The sequence below is a fragment of the Mytilus californianus genome, unplaced genomic scaffold, assembly GCF_021869535.1.
Source record: "Mytilus californianus isolate M0D057914Y unplaced genomic scaffold, xbMytCali1.0.p SCAF_5, whole genome shotgun sequence".
Taxonomy (NCBI): Eukaryota; Metazoa; Mollusca; class Bivalvia; order Mytilida; family Mytilidae; genus Mytilus; species Mytilus californianus.
Window position 1 is genome coordinate 41,427,084 of NW_026262701.1, and position 21,663 is coordinate 41,448,746.

The 21,663-nt window shown below is 32.9% G+C and overlaps 2 long non-coding RNA genes across 2 annotated transcripts; one reads left to right on the forward strand and one right to left on the reverse strand.

Annotated features, from left to right (window-relative positions):
* Positions 1 to 7,597: 7,597 nt before the first annotated feature.
* Positions 7,598 to 12,276, reverse strand: LOC127702215 (uncharacterized). The gene is made up of 3 exons (XR_007982322.1): positions 11,996 to 12,276; positions 9,353 to 9,440; positions 7,598 to 8,371 (listed from the first exon to the last, which is right to left on the reverse strand). It is a non-coding gene; the product is annotated as an uncharacterized LOC127702215 (long non-coding RNA).
* A 4,011-nt stretch (positions 12,277 to 16,287) lies between these two features.
* On the forward strand, positions 16,288 to 17,588 carry LOC127702213 (uncharacterized). Its single transcript, XR_007982320.1, has 2 exons — positions 16,288 to 16,390; positions 16,933 to 17,588. It is a non-coding gene; the product is annotated as an uncharacterized LOC127702213 (long non-coding RNA).
* Positions 17,589 to 21,663: the final 4,075 nt, after the last annotated feature.

A 21,663-nucleotide genomic window follows, 5' to 3' on the forward strand; every position in this document is an offset into this window, starting at 1 on the left:
TTGTTCTAATCAGTAGAATTTCCAGGGAAGAAAAGTAGATTTAGCTAAACATGTTTAACTTCGCCACACTCTGTATGTGCCGGTCTCAAGTCACGAGTAAGCATATCAGCGGTTGTCATGATTGGTTGCTGTCTGTGATATTTGTTTTTAATTAATTTGTTTGTCATAATTTCAGTTAGTTGGTCTTTTTGTATGAATTGTTTCACATGTTATCACATGATGTATGGGCCTTTTGTTTAGCAAACTATGCATATAGATTCTTATATTGATACCGGTGGAATATCCAATCGAGATGGTTAAATTATCGAATTTTAGAGTCCGAGCCTTATCATGTAAGAATCTGTTTCTCTAATGATTATCAAATAAATTTTTATATTCGATGAACTAAATTCCCCTTCGAGTACCCCTTTTCATGGTTAAATGTTCCCTTTTTTGTTGTGTAGGTATCATGATGCATGATTTATTGATTTTTCGTTTGCTTTATGTCCAATGCGAAATATTTCATACATGTCACAAGAACAAATTAACAATAAATACAAAAAGTATATTCTGCAAGGTAAGCCGACCAGGACTAAGGGGGAAAGGGGGATTTGGACTGCCACTGGAAATTAGAGAATGTTTGATAGGGACAGAAATTTAGCCTAACAGCTGGCAAACCTTCAGAACCGGAAAGAGATGTTGTAAGGGTTCTTGAACAAATAGAAAGTGTGGCAATCTCTCTGCATTAAGCATCGGATTTAACATCCCTATTCTGACCACACGTTCATGCTATAATATATGAATTCAAAACAAACACAAAAGTACCATATACATGTACATGTATATTTATGCATTTTATAATGAAAATGTATTCATTTCAAAAGAATGAACTCAGGGTTAACAGACTATGTGGGCGAACGAGTGTAGAACAAAAATGTGCAGGGGCAAAACCAGAAAGGTTTTAAGACCTACTCCATGGAATTCGAAAGTCGATGTAACATACTCATAATACTTAAACAGTATTCAATTATTTTTTCATATTTCCTTAAATATTCAGTGATATATTACTGTTAACGAAAATATATCAATTTTCAAATTTTCCAAGGAAGGAAGAATTTAACCTGAATAAATTAAGGTGTATCCGAAAGATTCGACTAATTTTGTATTATTGCTCAAATTATTCTAAATTCTAGCAAGAATGCATGCAGTTTTGAGTCATCTTTATGCATTGATAACTTTCAAGTGAAATATTCGGAAATACGTTAAGATGATGATCGTACCTTACAATAAACATAAAAATCGGATAATGTATGTTTTAGTAAAGATTGGTGGACTTTTAAAAAGTGACCCTGTTTTGATTTGAATTCATGGAAAATTGATCATACTTCCTTTATTATTGTTGTAGAAGGGAAGTGATAAAAATGTTTAATTTAAATCGAAATAGATTTAAAGATAATCTTGATCATGTATTGTAGGAGTTGAAAAATATATGCATGGTTGTCTCTAGAAAAAAAACATGTCCCTCTATCAAGCAACACCCATGAAAGATGAATGGTCGGTATCTTAGAGATGGGACAACTCAGATAAATACGATGTTTTGGAACTTTTTTTAAACTAAGATTTTACTAACATATAACATAATTAAGCTGGATGATTTGCTACAAGATAATGTGGAGTATTCATTTAGCGACTCCTCATGTGAGTTTTGTTTGCTATAAAAAAAATGCTAGTGGATAATTTCAAAATATTTTGATATTTTATCATTCATCATTCCATTCATAAGTTGCCCCACTTCTCTTGGATCTCTTAAGAATCTCTCCTCATGATATTTTCTGTACTTATTATATTGTTTTTATGCCCCGCCTAGGGGCTTTATGTTTTTCGGTCTGTGTGTTCATTTGGTCGTCCGTTCGTTCGTCCGTCTGTCCCGCTTCAAGTTAAAGTTTTTAGTCAAGGTAGTTTTTGATGAAGTTGAGGTCCGATCAATTTGAAACTTAGTACACATGTTTCCTATGATATGATATTTCTAATTTTAATGCCAAATTAGAGTTTTGACCCCAATTTCACGGTCCACTGAACATAGAAAATGATAGTGCGATTGGGGCATCCGTGTACTATGGAATCATTCTTGTTTCCTTCTATCATCATGGGTGACTGGGGAATATGAATACGGTCAGTTTGGTATCAGTCCGAGCGGCAGTAAAATCCTTGCCAATGTAGGGCGTCCGTTTGGCTGTGCGGGATGTATAAATACGCAGCCACGTCCGTTCAGAATGGGGACGTTAAGTCCGATGCTTCTTGTAGAGAGAGTGCCACGCTCTCTGCATGTTAAGAACCCTTGCAACAACTCTTTGAGAGCTCTGTAGGTGGCCTGTTGCAAGGCCAAATTTCTGTCCCTATCTAATATATCTTCATGTTCCCCGACTTTCAGGATCTACCTGTTTTATTTATTGTTAATTTGATTTAGTCCTGAACATGCATAAAATATTTACCACTGGATGTTAAGCAAACATCAACAAATCAATCAATTTCTTTCCAAGCCCCTATACTCTCCTGTCGTAAATGTAGGGATAATTTTGCAATACAAATATTTTTTTCCTTCCCATGCTCGTCCTTCAAAACGACCTTTTTCTGTTATGCGCCAATTTGAAATTTGTTTGGACATTTTAATTGGTTACGTATCTTTTAATTGTTTTACACACCACCATCAATTTAACCCAAGTTCTTGTATGTATTGTTCAATAAATGTAAATAATCAAAACAAACTTTGCACGGATGAGTACATGCGATGAGCTAACATATAGCATACGACTTAACTTTTTAATTTTACTTAACTAAGGGAATTCTCAGTGAAATTTAAATTTAAGGAACACATAAGTTTAGATGTTTTATGCATACGGGCCCAGGATTTTAATTTCAGAAATGTCTTTTCTAAAAGATTGGATTTCGTGAACTAAAATGGAAATTATACAAATATGATACGCTTTTTAAAACAATACAGTGAAAAATTTCCGTGTATCAATATTATTAAACCATTCTCCCTACTCTTGCAACAAATCGGGATATTTTCCGACCCATTTGGCCACCAAAAACAGTAAGTATTTTTACATGTAATAATTAAAAATGTTTGTGTGTGTCACTATCACATATTTTTGGCAAAACTAAAAACATCGATTAGACATGTGTCTTGAGTATTTGTGATTATTATAGCTCCAAACGTATGTTGACATCCCTGGCTTTTAAAGGTTTTGGTTAGAGCGTTCCTGATGAAGGTAAATCCATAAAAGCACTTCGGACACATGCAATTTATAAAGTGGTATAACCATTTATAGTTGTTATTTTCATTTAATAAATGTGTTTAAAAAATGATCAGCAAACCAAGATCTACAAATAAGGCAATATGCCCAAAATCATGACTGGGTTAACGGAAGATATTTATTTGACATGTAAATCACAGTGTAAAATCCATAGTTCCGAATATTTTTTGGTGCATTTAAATTTCATTACATCTCATTTTCTTTGTACTGGTATACTATATATATCTCTTTATTTTCATACAGCCAATGAATCATTAAGATTTTTTCAGTGTTGTCATATTTTGACGCAAAGAAGTAGATTCATTCAAACGCAGATCAACACGGACTGAGTCCTCGATAAATCGAATGACGCCCTTGAATAAGATGTTTAAAAGTAAGAATATACCAATGGATCCTTACTGGATCTTACGTCGAGGAAGTGACTACATGTACGTCATCTTGCAATTGGCAAAATAGGAAAACGACCAGAGAAAACACAGTCCATGAAATCAATATTGCAAACTAAATATTAGGCAACTCGAACACGCTTAAAAGAAACCGGGGTGAAATGAGGCGCTAAATATTGGTTAGCATTTCTTGTTCCACAAGTGGCCTCAATGATAATATGTAATCAATCGAACTGACTTATGTTTTGTCATGTTTTCTATTTATTGAAAATTGGTATTAGTGAAGTAAATTTGGTTTTCTTGATTGCATTTAAGGATTCTAAAGCTAGTATAGATCTTGAGATTTAGATAGATCTATAAATACCATAAAAAATAAGTAAAAATAATCTTAATAGTCGATCAATTCCTAAGAAACTTTGAATTGCAAATATGATCAGCAAGACAATATGTACAAATGAGTCATCATGAATAAAACGCATCACTTAATGCAAATCACTTTATATATCATTTCTTCTGTAAATCTATATTTTATGTATGTCTTACTGATATACTCAAATGTTTATTAAAACAGGTCAGTGATGGATTTCTGTTGGAGTGGAAATCTTATTGAATTTCATTGTCTTCATACTTATTTACGATATATATGATCTTTACTCTCGTACAGCTAATGCATTGCATCGGTACAGAAAAAACATTTGCATAGTTAACAAAATAAATATAAAATTAAATGATGAGAGAGGCACAATTGAATCAATACACAACTGATTTAACAAAGCTATTCAGGAGGACAAACATAGTTATTTACACATTTGATATACAAACAAAGTTTCAGGTGTTTGTTCATTTTTTAAAGTTGTATTATGACCTCTACATGTCTTTTGTGGTTAACTTTCTTGCCAAGTTGTCGTCAAATTTATTTTTAACCCGCATCTCATTTATTCAGAGATAACTAGACATCATTGAGATGGGAGCCATCTCTGTGGGCCCCGCTGTAAATAACGTGGGGTAAAAAATTTGTATGAATAAGCTGATATGAAGCACTTTTTTAAGTTATTACGTAGTCTCGTTATGTGCTGAGAGTGATTTTTTCTATGTTTTAAGTTAAAGTGTTATATTTGGCCTATGAAGTTGTACATACATTATGACACACCCTCTAGTGTTGGTTAATATACATGTCAAGTATAAACTTTGAAATCATAACGGTTCTCAAGATATACAGCAGACATGATCTGTACCATAGAACATGGGGTTGTCAACTGAAACCAAAGTTTTTGACCTTGACCTTTAACCTAGGAAGTTGTACATACATTATGACACACCCTCTGGTGTTGGTTAATATACATGTCAAGTATAAGCTTTGAAATCATAACGGTTCTCAAGATATACAGCGGACACGATCTTTACTATAGGACATGTGGTTGTCAAATGAAACCAAAGGTTTTGACCTTGAACTTTGACCTAGGAAGTTGTACAAACATTATGACACACCCTCTGGTGTCGGTTAATATACATGTCAAGTATAAAATATGAAATCATAACGGTTCTCTAGATATAGAGCGGACACAATTTGTTACGGACGGACGGACAAACTGAAACCAAAGTTTTTGACCTCGAACTTTTACTTTGATAGTTGTACAAACATTATTACACGCCCTCTGGTGTTGGTTAATATACATGTCAAGTATAAAGTATGAAATCATAACTGTTCTCTAGATATAGAGCGGACACAATGTGTTACGGGCGGACGGACGGACAGACTGATCAGTATAGGGCGACTCGCCACTAGGCGGGGCCCTAATTATAAAGATTTTTCTCCTATCTTACTCAAAAAAAAAACAAAGATCAATAAAGTGAGTTCTTGATAAATCAAATAACGCCCTTGAATATTATGTTTGAACGTAAGAAGAAACCAATTGATCATTATTTTATCATTCGCCGACGAATTAGCTACATCACCTTGCGTTTGGCCAAAAAGAAACGCCGAGAAAGAAACAGACAATGACTTCATGAAACAATTATAGCAAACAAAAGGTTGAGCAACTCGAAAACACTATAAAATTGGTTATAGAATTAGGGGCTCAAGGAGAATAAGCAATTTAAATTTCCTTTTCCATGTTTTCCATAGGTGGCATCCATCTCTGTACAAATGATAAGAGATTGATCGATATGCATTAAGTGTATCAATTCATTTTAGATTGTCCCGAAAATCGTTGTGTATAAAAATAACTGCTGCTTTTTCAAGTAGAGTTCCATTAGCTACAATCTTGAAAACTGCAGTTTAGCAAAACGAATGTAGTTTTAGAAAATTTAATAACAAACCAGTTGTTCTGAATAGATCATATAGTGAAAGTATACCTAATTCTTTTTTATGAATATCAGAGGTAAGCCTGTTTAGTTAACAGTTCATCTTACTTATAATGTACATTACATATTGCAGTTTGATTACATAAAAAAGTTTAGTAAAACGTATTACTTTAGTATTTCTTTTGGCTCCCTGGAAATTGTATCCAGCAACTCTAAAAGCTCATGTAAGCCAGAGATTCACAAATGGGAGCAGTAATTAACCAGTTGAATGAGACTTATACCTGTAAGTTGATGTTTGGCGGAGATTAATTCGACCAATTGGGGAACAAAGGGATTAAATGCCTTACCAATTATCCCACTCTTTGGGATATAATGAATACAATTTGCCATGAAATATGAATCACGTGGTCAGTTTATCAAATATAAAATGTGTTTGCAAGTGTTGGCCATACATGAAACTGTAAATCAAATAAATGTCATTCAAGACAATATTAATACTTAGGCTACATTTTTTAATTTTTTGTAATAAAGAATGGAAGAATAAATAAGAATTTTTATAAACCAGGAATAAAAGGGTGTGAATCTACCCATTTTTTTTTTGTGATGGAATAAAAGACTGGAACTCGCTACCAGAAATAGTTAAAAGTTGCCCAAAGAAATATAATTTTAAAGTAGAAGTGAAAACATTTTAGATGGATAAATTTAAATCCATCTTTAATAGTGATTTTGGTTTTTTTTTATTAATTTTACTGAGTCTTTGACCATTTATTTGTGATAATTTTTAATGACTTTTGTTATTTATATGTGTCAACCGTTGGTGTGAACTTGAAGTCTCTTCTTAAAAGGACCCCACTGGAAATAAGTTTCAATAACTTTTGTGTGTCATCCTAGGGTATTAGGCTGCAGTGATAATCTAGTCTATATAATTTATTTACTAAAATCTAGTCTAGAACAGTCTCCGGGACAAGTTTGCACTTCCGCTGAGTGCAAAAGTTGTCACCTAAATTTTTGGAGTTAAGTCAAAATGTAGTTGATAACTTGGTTGGTATTGGTTCCCTGATATTTGTCCTAAAATTTTTTGACTCTAGCACTACTGTTGAAAAAGTTATGCCCCTTTTTTCAACAATTTCCTCAGAGGAAAAGTAATTTTCCTCAAGGGAAATCAAATTTCCCTAAAGGAAAAAGATTTTTCCTCAAGGGAAAAAGATTTCCCTTAGGGAATTTGCTGCATTAATATTTCCTTTGAGGAAATTCTATTTCCTCTGAGGAAATTTGCGGCTTCAAATTTTCCTTTGAGAAAATTCTATTTCCTCTGAGGAAATTAACGGCTTCAAATTTTCCTCTGAGGAAATACTTTTTCCTGTGAGGAAATTTTGTCAACTGCAATTTCCTTTGAGGAAAGTTTTTAACAAACACTTTTCCTTGAGGGAAAATTCAATACCACAAATTTCCTCTAAGGAAAACATTGTTCTCCAAATTTCCTCTAAGGAAATTTCTGTACATCAACTTTCCCTGTAGGAAATGTTTTCCCCTATTTTTACTCATTGTAAATTTCTTCACTATACAAACAGTATGAACATAATGTTTACAAGACTTAATAAATGATACAAATGATATTTAAAACTTTAATAAATTTTTGACTCAAAATTATTATGACATACAAAAACAATACAGTGAGTCTGACTGTTTAGGTCAAGGTATTGTACATACTTTATATGACTTTAACTTTGATTTATATAATATTTTTTTGTAGCAAAGTATTCTGTTTTCTTTGTTATTGTTTCAATTGTATACATTAATAAGCAACCAATTTGAATGTCATACCATTTGTGGTGTTCATAAGAATGCGTTCATATTTGCAAATTAAATAATAAAATAAACACTTTTCTTGTAAATTTTAATTTTCCTCTGTTTCAGCTGCTGTGTACAGTTATTCAATCCACTACGTAAAAGTTCAATGCATAAATTATTCCATTCACTAAACAATTTCCTTCAAATCTTAGAGAAAACATTTTTGCAATTTGTTCTTCGAAGATCTTCTTCAGTATATTTGATATGAGGGAGCGATGTAAATGAGTGGTTTAGCTGGTGTTCCTTTCAACAACAAAATACTATTTTTTTCTTCATTTCTCCTTTCTTTTGACGAATATATATAATATGTTGTTGCATTTATACAATTTTGTTTTTCTGCATCTATGATAGAACTCCATTTTGTTTATAGCCATTATCATGTGATTATGATGAAATTTCCTATTTCTTTTTTGCAGGAAAACACACATTCCATTTCACATTAATCCAATTAGCACACCATGTAGATAGATATCAACTTTCAGTTTCCTCTTCAGTATTGACCTATTGATCATGAAAACCAAGATGTCTGATCACCTATAAATACACAAAATAAACAAATAAAATGTTATAAATGGAGAGAGAAACAGCAATAAAAAAGCTTATTTTGTCATGTTTATGAACATTTTAAGAATATTTCCTTTCTTACTTGTAAGTTCTCTTAATTCCGTGCTTTTTGTCTATGGGTTTTTATATTAGTTGATTTTGTGCATTTTATCAATCTTTCTAGTTGAGTCAATTGCAACGGTTATTTTACAGTTTGTTCTTTATATGTTGAGCTGTTAAACCACTGTCCAAAGTTAAGGTAGGGTTGAGTGCTCACAATCCTGATTTTTTTATTACATGTATTAGTTTTTATTGATTTTTAACTAGCTGTCAGTAACTGTGAGTACTAACAGATCTTTGTGTCTTTTGGATTAAGGGAAAGGTATAAATTTCCTGCTTAGTCCGTACTGTTTATTTTTTTGCAGGAAATCTACTGGTATGTCATTTGTTGTCTGGTGAAGAGTTGTCTTATTGGCAATAATGCCACATCTTCTTATTTTTATATAACTTTGCCATATTCTGATTGTGCCTGTCCCAAGTTCAGAGCCTGTAGTTTATTCTGACACTAAAATTTAGTGGTTGTTGTTGTTTCATATCTGTCATATTTATTTTTTTTAATTTGTTTTGTTATAAACTAGGCAATTAGTTCTACAGTTGGGATTATTTCAATTTTTTGTCTGAGGGCCTTTTATAGCTGACTACTTTGACAATAGGGTATGTATTTTCTCATTATTGAAGGCCGTCACTGCTTATAATTGCTTTCTTAGAGCCATGATCAATAGTTTTCATATTGAATATACCACATCTTTTTATTTTATAATAATCATGATAATCATCTTTCAAGGGCAATAACTTTTATAAAAATGGCCTTATGAGTCTTATCGAGCATCACTGAGGAGTGTTTTGTAGACAAAATGCGCGTCTGGCGTAAATACAAAATTTAATCCTGGTATCTATGATGAGTTTACTTACCATTTAGGTTTTGTTGACTTCTAAAAATTATAAATTGCCTATCATTTCTGCTGTTTATAATTTCTCTGTATCTTCTATAGTTCTTGTCCTACACATAAAAAGAGTAAAAATTATTATTAAATGACATCTTGCATCAATAATTATTTTGCTGTTTAATGTATATATCAATACGTGTTTAATAAAAAGCTGTACCATGAGTCCATGAGAGCCTGTGTCGCTCACCTGACTCTATTTGGGTTTTTGAAATCATATAAAAAAGATAAAAATCATAACAGATACTTTAATAATGATTGAGGCCATATTTGGTTTAATATTGTCCTACTCCGCTGGCGGCCATCTTGGATGATGGATCGGCTACAGAGTAACAACACTTGGTCAACACCTCATAAGGAACATTCATGCTATGTTTGGTTTCACTCCATTCAGTGGTTCTCTAAAAGAAGACATTTGTATGAATTTCCTATAGGGTTCTATCTTAGACTAAGTCCCCCGCTGCCGGCCATCTTGAATGATAGATCGGCAACAAAGTAACAACTCTTGGTCAGCACCTCATAAGGAACATTCATGCCATATTTGATTCCATTCCATTCAGTGGTTCTCTAGAAGAAGTTCAAAATGTAAAAATTTAACAACGGCAACGGACGACGGATGCCAAGTGATTAGAAAAGCTCACTTGGCCTTTCGAGCCTGGTGAGCTAAAAAAGGACATGCACACAGAGTGGTATTCATTGAAACAAACATGAAAATAATTTGGCTCCATTTAGGGATATCGCAAGTGTATATAAGTTTAAGGCTGTGATTTTTGAACAAATACAATTCTAAAACCTTCCAAAGTGTGAAAATGGACAATTTTAAACAATTTTCCAACAACTAAAATTCCATAACTCTGCATCTTATATAAAAATAAATAGGGGATGATACTCTGGCTTGCATATCATATAAAGTTCTAAAGGAAGATAACTGAAGAATGGTAAAATTTATACTACTAAAATTATAACTTGATCTGATTTTGTGGTAAAAAGTATTGCGTTAAAGTTTAATAAAATTTGGTTGAGGCAAACTTAATTTAGTGGACGGAAACGAAAAATTCATCATTTTTTCCATCTGTAAAGGACATAACTCTAGAACAGTAAAAGTGACACCACCAAAATTCAAACTGTTTTTTGTGGTAATAAGCATTGTGTGCAAATTTCATTACATTTGGTTGAGGCAAACTAAAGTTAAAGTTAGAGAGCGGGAAACCAAAAATTCAGCAATTTTTCCATTTGTAAAGGGGCATAACTCTAGAACAGTAACACTGACACCCCCAAAATTCACACTTGATCTGAGTATTGTGGTAATAAGCTTTTGTAAAAGTTTTATAACATTTGGTTGAGGCAAACTAAATTAGAGAACAAAAACCAATGACTTTGGGACAGACGGTCAAGGGTTGACCCACCAATATATAAAATCAATTCACCAAAGTTTCATAAAAATTGGTGAAAGCATTCTTGAGACTATCCAAAGTCCCAATATACAACAAAAACTTAAATCAGAATTTTTTTAAAATTGAAAGGGAAATTATCATGATTATGTTAATTGGCAATATTAATAAATGCATGCAATAATTTCTGAAATTTACAGTGTATAGGCTTTTAACCCCAAGTCAGGAGCCTATGGCATTTGTCAGTTTTGTATGATTTTTAATTTTAGTTTCTTTTATATATTTTGGAGTTTAGTATGACGTCCATTATCACTGAACTAGTATACATTTTTGTTTAGGAGCCAGCTGAAGCACGCCTCAGGTTGTGGGATTTTCTCGCTGCATTGAAGTCACATTGGTGACCTTTGACTGTTATCTGCTCTTTGGGCGGGTTATTGTCTCTCTGACACATTCCCCATTTCTATTTTCAATTTTATTTTAAATTCTATTATCATGATTATAAATGTTAGGCTTCTTGTTGATTTGTTTTACATTTGTCATTTCGAGGCCTTTTATTATATTTACAGCTTTCTATATGCGTAGGTGCTTGAAGACAGGATCCTGTTTTGAACCCCCCATAGTCCCTCCCCCTTATTATCATAAATCTTAGATTTTTCAATATATATCACTTATTTGTACCATATATATACTAATATACCATATTTTTACTCTTAATATGCATGTTTACTATCAACGTGAATCTCGACTCCTGTCTTCAAGCACCTATGTCTATATATGGTGTGAATTTTGCTCATTGTTGGTGGTCGTACTGTTATCTATAGCTCAGCGAAGCAACATCACAACTGTTTCCAAGTTTGTGAAGTCAGAGGACTATATTCATCTTTCCGACTTTCGGATCATTGGTTGATTTTTCATGAATATGTGCCATTCCAATATGAAATAGCTATATCATGTATATTAAAAAAACCTTTAAACATGTTAAACTAGGATACTCATTTGGGGAACTAATGATTTGTTGGTTTTTCCCTAGTCCAAATAATTATGACGTCTGGCAAGGCTATTTTTTAATTTTTTTCTAAGACGCCTAAATAGCCTTGGAAGACGTCATAATTATTTGGACTAGGTTTTCCCCACCATCGACATCGTCCTGTTGAAGAAACGAGTTTGGCGCATTAACAAAAAGATCATGTCTGTAGTGACAAGTTAGTGTGTGTGCTTACCAATATTTGAATTTTATGAGCCTTCTTTTTGAATATTTTGGTACAATACTGACGTCGAGTGCTGTTGTTGTTGTGCTGTTTATTTTTTACAAAAGCGATCAAGTAATGCAGGGGAAGGAAACTTACTTAAAAGACCAAAATGAGCCGCAACTAATAGGTACATAAATATTTTACTATGCAGTCAGTATCCCGATATACATGTATGATCATGTATATACTCTTAGACTCATTTCACAGAAAAATCGTACAAGTGAAAATACTCGTTAGTCATGAACATTTTAGATCACTTTAGATTTTATAACTTTAAATTACGAAAGATGATGATTGGTCAAATGAGCCCCTGTAACCAGAAAAAAAACAGTTAAAAGTGCCGGGATCTGACAGAGCTTTCAAGAGCTATTTCTGTTACTGTGAGTTTATTATATTTTTATCACAAAAAGCTAATGCTAATTTCTTTTCTTTTAATATGAAGCCCCCACCCCTCCTCCAGCTTATCTGATTAATTTACGATCACTCTGAGTAAAGAAAGTAAGTATTAATTGCTTATATCAGACATTTTAAATTCTGGTTGATAGTTGTCTCATCACCAATCATACTACATCTCCCGGTTAGTTTTTTTTTACAATAAAGCTATATTCAGATGCGGTATAGTACGTGATGAATGTGTAAACATGCAGCATGCTTGTAAATAATTGTTAAAATACAGCACAAAAGATGCATAATATATCAAACTCGAGTCAACGCCATGTCAAAAACTAAAAAAAACAAAAAAACTATAGCATACCAAAATATATAATTTGTAAAGACTTGCATGCAACTAGGCCTATACAGTAGCTCTATGTTCTTATAGATCTCATAACATTACGATTAAAAGTCAGATTATGTGTGTGTAAGTTTATTAGAAAATTCAACGAGACACGTCCTAATCAGGTAAAATCCAAAATAACAATTTACAAATTCAGATCTACTGCCTGTTTTATATTGCCTGGGAACAGTATATCTAACATCTAAGTCAATATATATGTTCCTGATATTGCTTACATGATTGTATATTGCCAAACGAATAGATATGTTTGGTACGGGATGGCGGCTTCGAAGCGGAGACAAAAAGACCCAGATAAATGAAAGTGTAGAATTTTGTTGTGGAGAATTTTTTTTAAAGAACTAGATTCATATCTCAGGATTTGAATATAGCATCTCGTTTTCTTTAGATAAATTGTTAGCTATTACTGGCTATAATAATTATCCCCTTATAAATATTCGCAAAACATGAAGTTAATGATCAATGAATATGAAAACACTTTATAAAGTATAAATATTGGTAAACGGACAGCAAGTCATAGGACTATTATAGTTCGAATAAATTAGTTTACAATAACTGTTGAAAGGTTATGAGAGAAAAATCTGGATGCATTTATTTTTATCAGAATGATTTATTTTACAGTAAAGGCTCCATATTTTTAATCAGTTATTTGTAAAAGAAAGGTGACATGTTTAACACCATGGAGCCAGTAAATTAACAAACTACTATGATGGATTTTTTTCTTTACAATCATTGATCATTATTAATATTCCAGCCAAACTTAGGTTGAATGACCCTAGGGTATTTAGAATAAAGCTTGTGTTTTATTTTCTGTTTCATCAATAAACATGGCTGCCATGTCTAAAAATAGAACATAGGGGTAAAATGCAGTTTTTGGCTTATATCTCAAACACTAAGGCATTTAGAGCAAATTTTATGTGAGGTAAAATTGTTCATTATGTGAAGTTCTATCAGCCATTAAATTTTCTGATGAATCTAACAATCCATTGTTGGGTTGCTGCCACTAGATGGGTAATTTTAAGGAAATTTTGCAGTTTTTATACGACCGCAAAATAATTTTGCAGTCAAAATATTGGTATGATGTTGGCGTCTTCGTCGTCCAAAGACACATTGGTTTTCGCACTCTAACTTTAGTTTAAGTGAATGGATCTCTATGAAATTTTACCTTTAGGTTCAATACCACAAAAGGAAGGTTGGGATTGATTTTGGGGGTTATCATGGTTATGGTACCAACAGTTAAGGAATTAGGGGCCAAAAAATAAGCATTTTTGTAACTTCCAGACATAACTTGTGTGTTAGTGTATGGATCTCTCTGACATTGTACCACAAGGTTTCATATTACAAAGGGAATGCTGGGATTGATTTTGGGGGTAATTGCCTCAAAATTTTAGGAATTAGTCGCCAAAAAAGGGGCAAAAAACAAGCATTTTTCTAGTTTCATGACAATAACTTGTGTGTAAGTGTATGGATCTTTCTGAAATTGTACCACAAGGTTCCATATCACAAAGGGAAAGCTGGAATTGATTTTGGGGGTACATGTAATTGCCAAAAATGTTTAGGAATAAGGGGCCAAAAATAAGCATTTTTCTAGTTTCCAGACAATAACTTGTGTTCAAGTGTATGGATCTCTCTGAAATTGTACTGCAAGGTACCATACCACAAAGGGAAGGCTGGGATTGATTTTGGGGGTAATTGCCTCAAAATGTTAGGAATTAGGGGCAAAAAAGACGCAAAAAACAAGCATTTTTCTAGTTTTAGAACAATAACTTGTGTGTAAGTGTATGGATCTTTATGAAATTGTACTACAAGGTTCCATATCACAAAGGGAAAGCTGGGATTGAGTTTGGGGTAATTGCCCAAAACGTATAGGAATTTGGGGCCGAAAAGGGGCCAAAAAACAAACATTTTTCTAGTTTCCAGACAATAACTTGTGTTCAAGTGTATGGATCTCTCTGAAATTGTACTGCAAGGTACCGTTCCACATAGGGAAGGCTGGGATTGAGTTTGGGGGTGATGAATCATAAGGGGTTTCACAAAATTTGGGGGGGGGGGGGGGTGATTTTTTTTTCTTTTGTTTTCTTTAAAATTTTCCATTTTGAATTGGTTATTTCTGATTTACATATAAAAGCAAATAATAATGATATGGTTTGAATAGGTAAATTAGAAATTTTTAAGTTCTTAGACCACATTCATTTTGTGAGCCTCTTGTTTTAATTGCTTCTGTTAGTAATATATTAATTTAAAATTTTGACTACAGACACATACAGATTATACTGTTAAGAATATTTCAGAGTTTAATGTTGTCAAGCACACAAATCATAGAAGAATAGTTAATCACGTCATTGTTGTCCATTGAAAAATTAGTATGAACACAATGAAAAAGTACGGGAATGTTTGTTTGTTAAACTATTGACCGTGGTTATGTCTTTGAAACTGTTGACTGGCAAATAGTCTGTGAAATGTTATAGCACAAATACTTCATTCCTTTTTTATACGACCGCAAAAAAATTTTTGTGGTCGTATATTGGTATGACGTTGGCGTCGTCGTCGTCGTCCGAAGACACGTTGGTTTTCGCACTCTAACTTTAGTTTAAGTGAATGGATCTCTATGAAATTTTACCATAAGGTTCAATACCACAAAAGGACGGTTGGGATTGATTTTGGGGGTTATGGTACCAACAGTTAAGGAATTAGGGGCCCAATAGGGGCCAAAAATAAGCATTTTTGTAACTTTCAGACATAACTTGTGTGTTAGTGTATGGATCTCTCTGACATTGTACCACAAGGTTCCATATCACAAAGGGAATGCTGGAATTGATTTTGGGGGTAATTGCCTCAAAACTTTAGGAATTAGGGGCAAAAAAAGGGGCAAAAAACAAGCATTTTTCTAGTTTCATGACAATAACTTGTGTGTAAGTGTATGGATCTTTCTGAAATTGTACTACAAGGTTCCATATCACAAAGGGAAAGCTGGAATTGATTTTGGGGGTAATTGCCAAAAATGTTTAGGAATAAGGGGCCAAAAATAAGCATTTTTCTAGTTTCCAGACAATAACTTGTGTTCAAGTGTATGGATCTCTCTGAAATTGTACTGCAAGGTACCGTTCCACATTTTTTTCTTTAAAATTTTCCATTTTAAATTGGTTATTTCTGATTTATATATAAAAGCAAATAATAATGATATAGTTTGAATAGGTAAATTTAAATTTTTTAAGTTCTTAGACCACATTCATTCTGTGTCAGAAACCTATGCTGTGTCACATATTTAATCACAATCCAAATTCAGTGCTGTATCAAGCGTGAATGTTGTGTCCATACTTGCCCCCACTGTTCAGGGTTAGACCTCTGCGGTCGTATCAAGCTGCGCCCAGCGGAGCATTTTATTATCTCATGGTATATAGAAAAACAAATACTGATGTATAATAATAGTTATAGTAATTAAATTATAGTTTTTACCTTTTTTAAGTTTAGGGCAGGAAATATAGAAGATAAAGAAAAATATAAACAATTACGACTGTACAGAAGAAATGATCGGCAAAACAAGATAAACAGAAGACAACAAGGCCTAAATGGTAAGACCACTTCTATATAATAAAAGTGATTGCCCTTGAATGAAGACTATTATAAAAATAAGAAGATGTGGTATGGTAAATGAGTTATCTATCCACCAGAGTTCAATGAAGTGGATGCAAGCAATTAAAGACCAATGACGGCCTTCGATAATGAGAAAACCCATACCTTATAAGTCAGCCAATATAGACCTAACATGAAAAGATTTAAACAATCCAAATTAGTTCAAAGCCAATAACAATTAATAAAAAAATCATGTCTGTGAGCACTCCACCTAACCATAATCTAGGACAGTGGTTCAAATAGCACAACATATGAACAAACTGTAAAAACTGTTGCAAGTGGCTCAACTCATTATCACTGCAAGGCACTAAAACGACTGATATTAAGTCGTGGACACAAAGCACTGAAATAACAGAACTCATAATCATGATTAGTAAGAATATCAAATTTAAGTTTCTCAAAATGTTCATATTAAACATGATAAAATAAGCTTATTTCATATTGCTGTTTTTTTCTCAATTTATATATTGTGTATTTATAGGTGAGACTTCTTGGTTTTCATGATCATCAACAGGTCAATACAGAAGAGGAAACTTAAGGTTAATACTTATCTACATTTTGTGCTAATTGGATTAATGTGAAATGAAATGTGTGCTTACCTGGAAAAAGAAAATAGGAAATTTATACAAAATGGCTGTAAACAAAATGGAGTACAATCATAGATGCACAAGAACACAATTGTGTAATTGCAACAACCTACATATTCACTGAAGGATTATGGAGAAATGTAGAAAAAATAGTATTTTGTTGTCGAAATAAACACCTGCTTTATCCATTCATGTACATAGCTCTGTCATATCAAATATACAGAGGAAGATGTTTGAAGAACAAATTGCAAAAATGTATTCTCTACCAATTGAAGAAAGATGTCTGGTGGATGGAATTATTTATGCACTGAACTGTTATGTAGGGGATTGAATAATTGTACGCAGCAGCTTAAACAGAAGAAAAGTTAAATTAACATGAAAAGTGTTTATTTTATTTAATCTGCAAATATGAGCACAATATTAATAACATCACAAATAGTATGATATTCATAGCGTTTTGCTTATTATTGTATTGTCTCAAACAGCTAGCCTATTGTTTTTGTATGTCATGTTACTCATCAGTGAACATTTTATTAAAGTTTTAATTATCTTTTGTGTCAATTGTTCAGTCTCAGGAAAAATTATATTCATACCGTTTTTACTGTTATGAAATTTTCATAGAGGAAAATTGAATAACAGAAATTTCTATAGAGGAAATTTGGAGAACAATTTTTTCCTTAGAGGAAATGAGTGGTCTTGAATTTTCCCTCAAGGAAAAGTGTTTGTCAAAAATTTCCTCACGGGAAATTGCTGTTGACAAAATTTTCTCACAGGAAAAAGTATTTCCTCAAAGGAAAATTTGAAGCCACAAATTTCCTCAAAGGAAAAAGTATTTCCTCAGAGGAAATTTTGAAGCTTCAAATTTCCTCACAGGAAATAGAATTTCCTCATAGGAAAATTTGAAGCCGCAAATTTCCTCAGAGGAAATAGAATTTCCTCAAAGGAAATATTAATGCAGCAAATTCCCTAAGGGAAATCTTTTTCCCTTGAGGAAAATACAATTTCCCTTGAGGAAAAATCTTTTTCCTTCAGGGAAATTTGATTTCCCTTGAGGAAAACTACTTTTCCTCTGAGGAAATTGTTGAAAAAAGGGGCATAACTTTTTCAACAGTGGTGCTAGAGCCAAAAGTTTTTAGGACAAATATCAGGGAACCAATACCAACCAAGTTATCAACTTCATTTTGACTTAACTCCAAAAATTAAGGTGACAACTTTTGCACTCAGCGGAAGTGCAAACTTGTCCCGGAGACTGTTCTAGTATCAAAATATCATGACAGTTTTCCATAATTTTATTTTTTGAATTATAATTTTTAGTAAACATGTAAATCATTTTAGTGTCTGTAACTATTCATACCTAGTGCTGTATCTATATGTCATTTTAATTTATTGTGTCTGTCAAAATTCATTCCTTTTATCTTGAATAAATATATATAAATTTATATATATATATATAAGGAATGAAAACAAAGTAAAATTAACAGTGAGGGTATCATTATCATAAACAAATAGGATCAATTTCACATGAATTTATTTCACACCACCGCTATGTTTTTAAACTCTTTCAACCGTATTAACTAACATTCCCGGTATGACAGCTTCTTAAGTGGACTTTGACGACGATGGTGGGTAGCTATTAAACGTCCAGCGGCAAATTAAATGCATGTTCTGCACGTGAACACGTTAATGCAACAACAATATTTACCAAGTTTTGTACTAGACCGACACGCTGAGCCGGATTTTAAGCGTGCTAAGTATAGAAGCAGCACATGCCAATTTTATAAGTTTTATGTTATCCAAGGGCTGAGGTTAGAACCCTAGACCTCCCACACTCAAGGCGAAAACGCTAACACGAAACCATCGAGGCGGTGTGTGCACTTTGAAGTTTTTAGAACATTTGTTTGAATATGTAAACACATTGCCATTGCTTAGAACTGGATCAAAACTAGTGTTGTTAGATTTTGGCAGTGTTTGTTCTTCGCAGGAAAAAGATTTACTAGAACCCATGCAATAACAATGTGAGGCGTCTATAGTAAAGCAAAATGTCTGTCAAAATTCAAAATACCTAATTTTTAACTAAGCTTCCAAAGTTATGATCTTTCATCCCGATCGAACACTTTGCAGAACTTTCTAATTATATATATATTCAGCTTTTTGTTCTTGTCATGATTATGCATGAAATATTTGCCACTGGACTTTAATTTAACAACAATCAGTCAAACATTCCATACATTATTAAGCATAATACACTTTTCAATGTTTTTGACCACACTGGTCTACTCAAACTGTCAAGAGACGGACGCCATCACTATTTTGTCATAGTTGACCGTTATGGAATATCTGTTTCACAGAAGACGACGGATATGTTACATTTGTCTTTACCACAATCACGTCCCCTTATTCTCGAATATAACCTACCGAATTACATGTAGATTTGTCACCGGGTGTGTTCTCACATGAGCGACAAAACGGTGTCTCGTATGGAGCAGGATCTGCTTACCCTTTTGGAGCACCTGATAACCCCCCCCCCCCCTAAATCTTTAGTTTTCTATGTAGTGGTATGTTGGTTTGTCGATCTTTTTGGTCGTTTTTCGGGGTTTTTTTTCCATGGCCTGGGATTTAAATTATAGAATACTAACGTACTAAAGACACTTATGTTTTTCGGGTGTGGGTCGAGGTGTGGTTGCTGCAACCTATACCCAACATATCATATTCGCATTTCCCTGCGACACAGACAGCCAACAGAGGAAATAAATTGGGGTTTGTACATTTGTACGCTTGGAATTCAACATTATAACCAATTAAACGTAGTACTCATATAACAGTGATTTTTATAATAATCAAAAGCGTTCTTGTTGAAAACGTGCTAAACATTAAAGAGTTCTAGTCCTGTTAATGTCATAAACATTAAAGAGTTCTTAGACTAGTCCTTTTAATAAATGTCATCATTTTTCCCACTGGAAGGGATAAGACTACGTCCAATATTTCAGATGTACAATGTATGGAAATATAGTTTTACCAATTCCACATGGTATATGTTAAACACATGGAAATGTTATTTGAATCGTAATTATAGATTTCATAACTAGTGAGAATTGGATATCGCATGACATCAATTCAATTTTTTTATTTGAATATAATAATAAACGAGCCTATGGCGAGTTTAATATTACTATTCAACTTAAATAACGAGAGTTTATATCAAGCGGTATCCAATTCTCACGAGTTGTTAAACCTTCTCTTTGTGGTAAGGAAATAGAAAAAGTCCGTGACTCCTTGGTCTTGTCTTATGCACATACCAGTATGTCGTCATACATGTATGTCATGTTCCAACGTCAAACTTTAACAGCAGACATTTTAAAACATTTTGTACGTTTCAGAATGGACAGATTTATAATTTGATAAAAAAAAAGATTCTCAGGTGATAAGTGCGATTGTTTTGTATATTAATGAAGAAATCATATACTTCCGTTGCTATGGAGGAAATGCACATCGTTTTGATCTTTGGAAATCATCAATGACCTAACGAATAGCCGATAGACATGTTGCAATATTATTTCATGATGCTGGATAAGCCAATTAAATTAACGCATTTTTCGTATCACACTCCGTACAGTATCTTCATGCGAGAAATAGATAATAGGTCTCAAACATAAGAGAAAAAATAGCACAAGTTAAAACGGTAACTTATTTTACGGTATATTATATAAACAAAGAAAAAAATATCTTCAGCTCTGAGAACGAAATATCCATTTTTTGTACATTTTTCTTTTCTTCCGACGTATATGTAAATGCAAGAAAGTTTGTATTATAGTATTGCTACTAATACTTTCATTTCTTTAGAAGTTGTCAAACATTGTAGTTATACAGTTAATAAATTAAACCCCAACCCAAATATGGGAGACACATACTGGAATGAAATAAACGGTACCAATGTTTACTTCACCAGACGCGCGTTTCGACAATTAATGTCTCTCCATTGATGCTCGATTTCAAGATATTTATCGAGTCAATATCTAATACAAACGTTAAAGGGCTGATCAAACCAAAGTAGTACCTAAAGTTTAGCCAAATTTGGAAAAAAAATATTATCTTTGCATAAAGGCGAAATAATTCTAAATTAAAACTGATTCCAAAATTTATAGCAGCAAATTTCAATGGATAAATGTCCGTATTTTCATGCCAGTATCTAAGTATTGGGTACTGGGATGGTGATAATCTCAAGGACTAACAGTCCACAAGCACAGGTATCGACCCACTGGTAGTAATTACATAAATGGAACCAATTTTACTACACCAGTTAAGCAGTTCGACAATGTATATCCATTCAGTGATGCTCGTGGTCAAAATATGTATAAAGCCAAAATCTAATACAAACGTTAATAAGCTAATCAAAACAAACAGGGCCTCAAAAAGTCTAATAAAAATACCGAATTCCAAGACAAATTCTAAAATCGGGGAATTCCATAAAAACTGACAAAATCGAACGCTATTAATCAACGGAACAAGTGAAAAACAACTGCCATATTTCTGACTTATTACAGACATTTTATGAAGAAAATAGTAGGTTAAACCTGGTTTTATAGATTGCTAAACCTTCCACTTGTAAGACAATTGTTTATATGTCC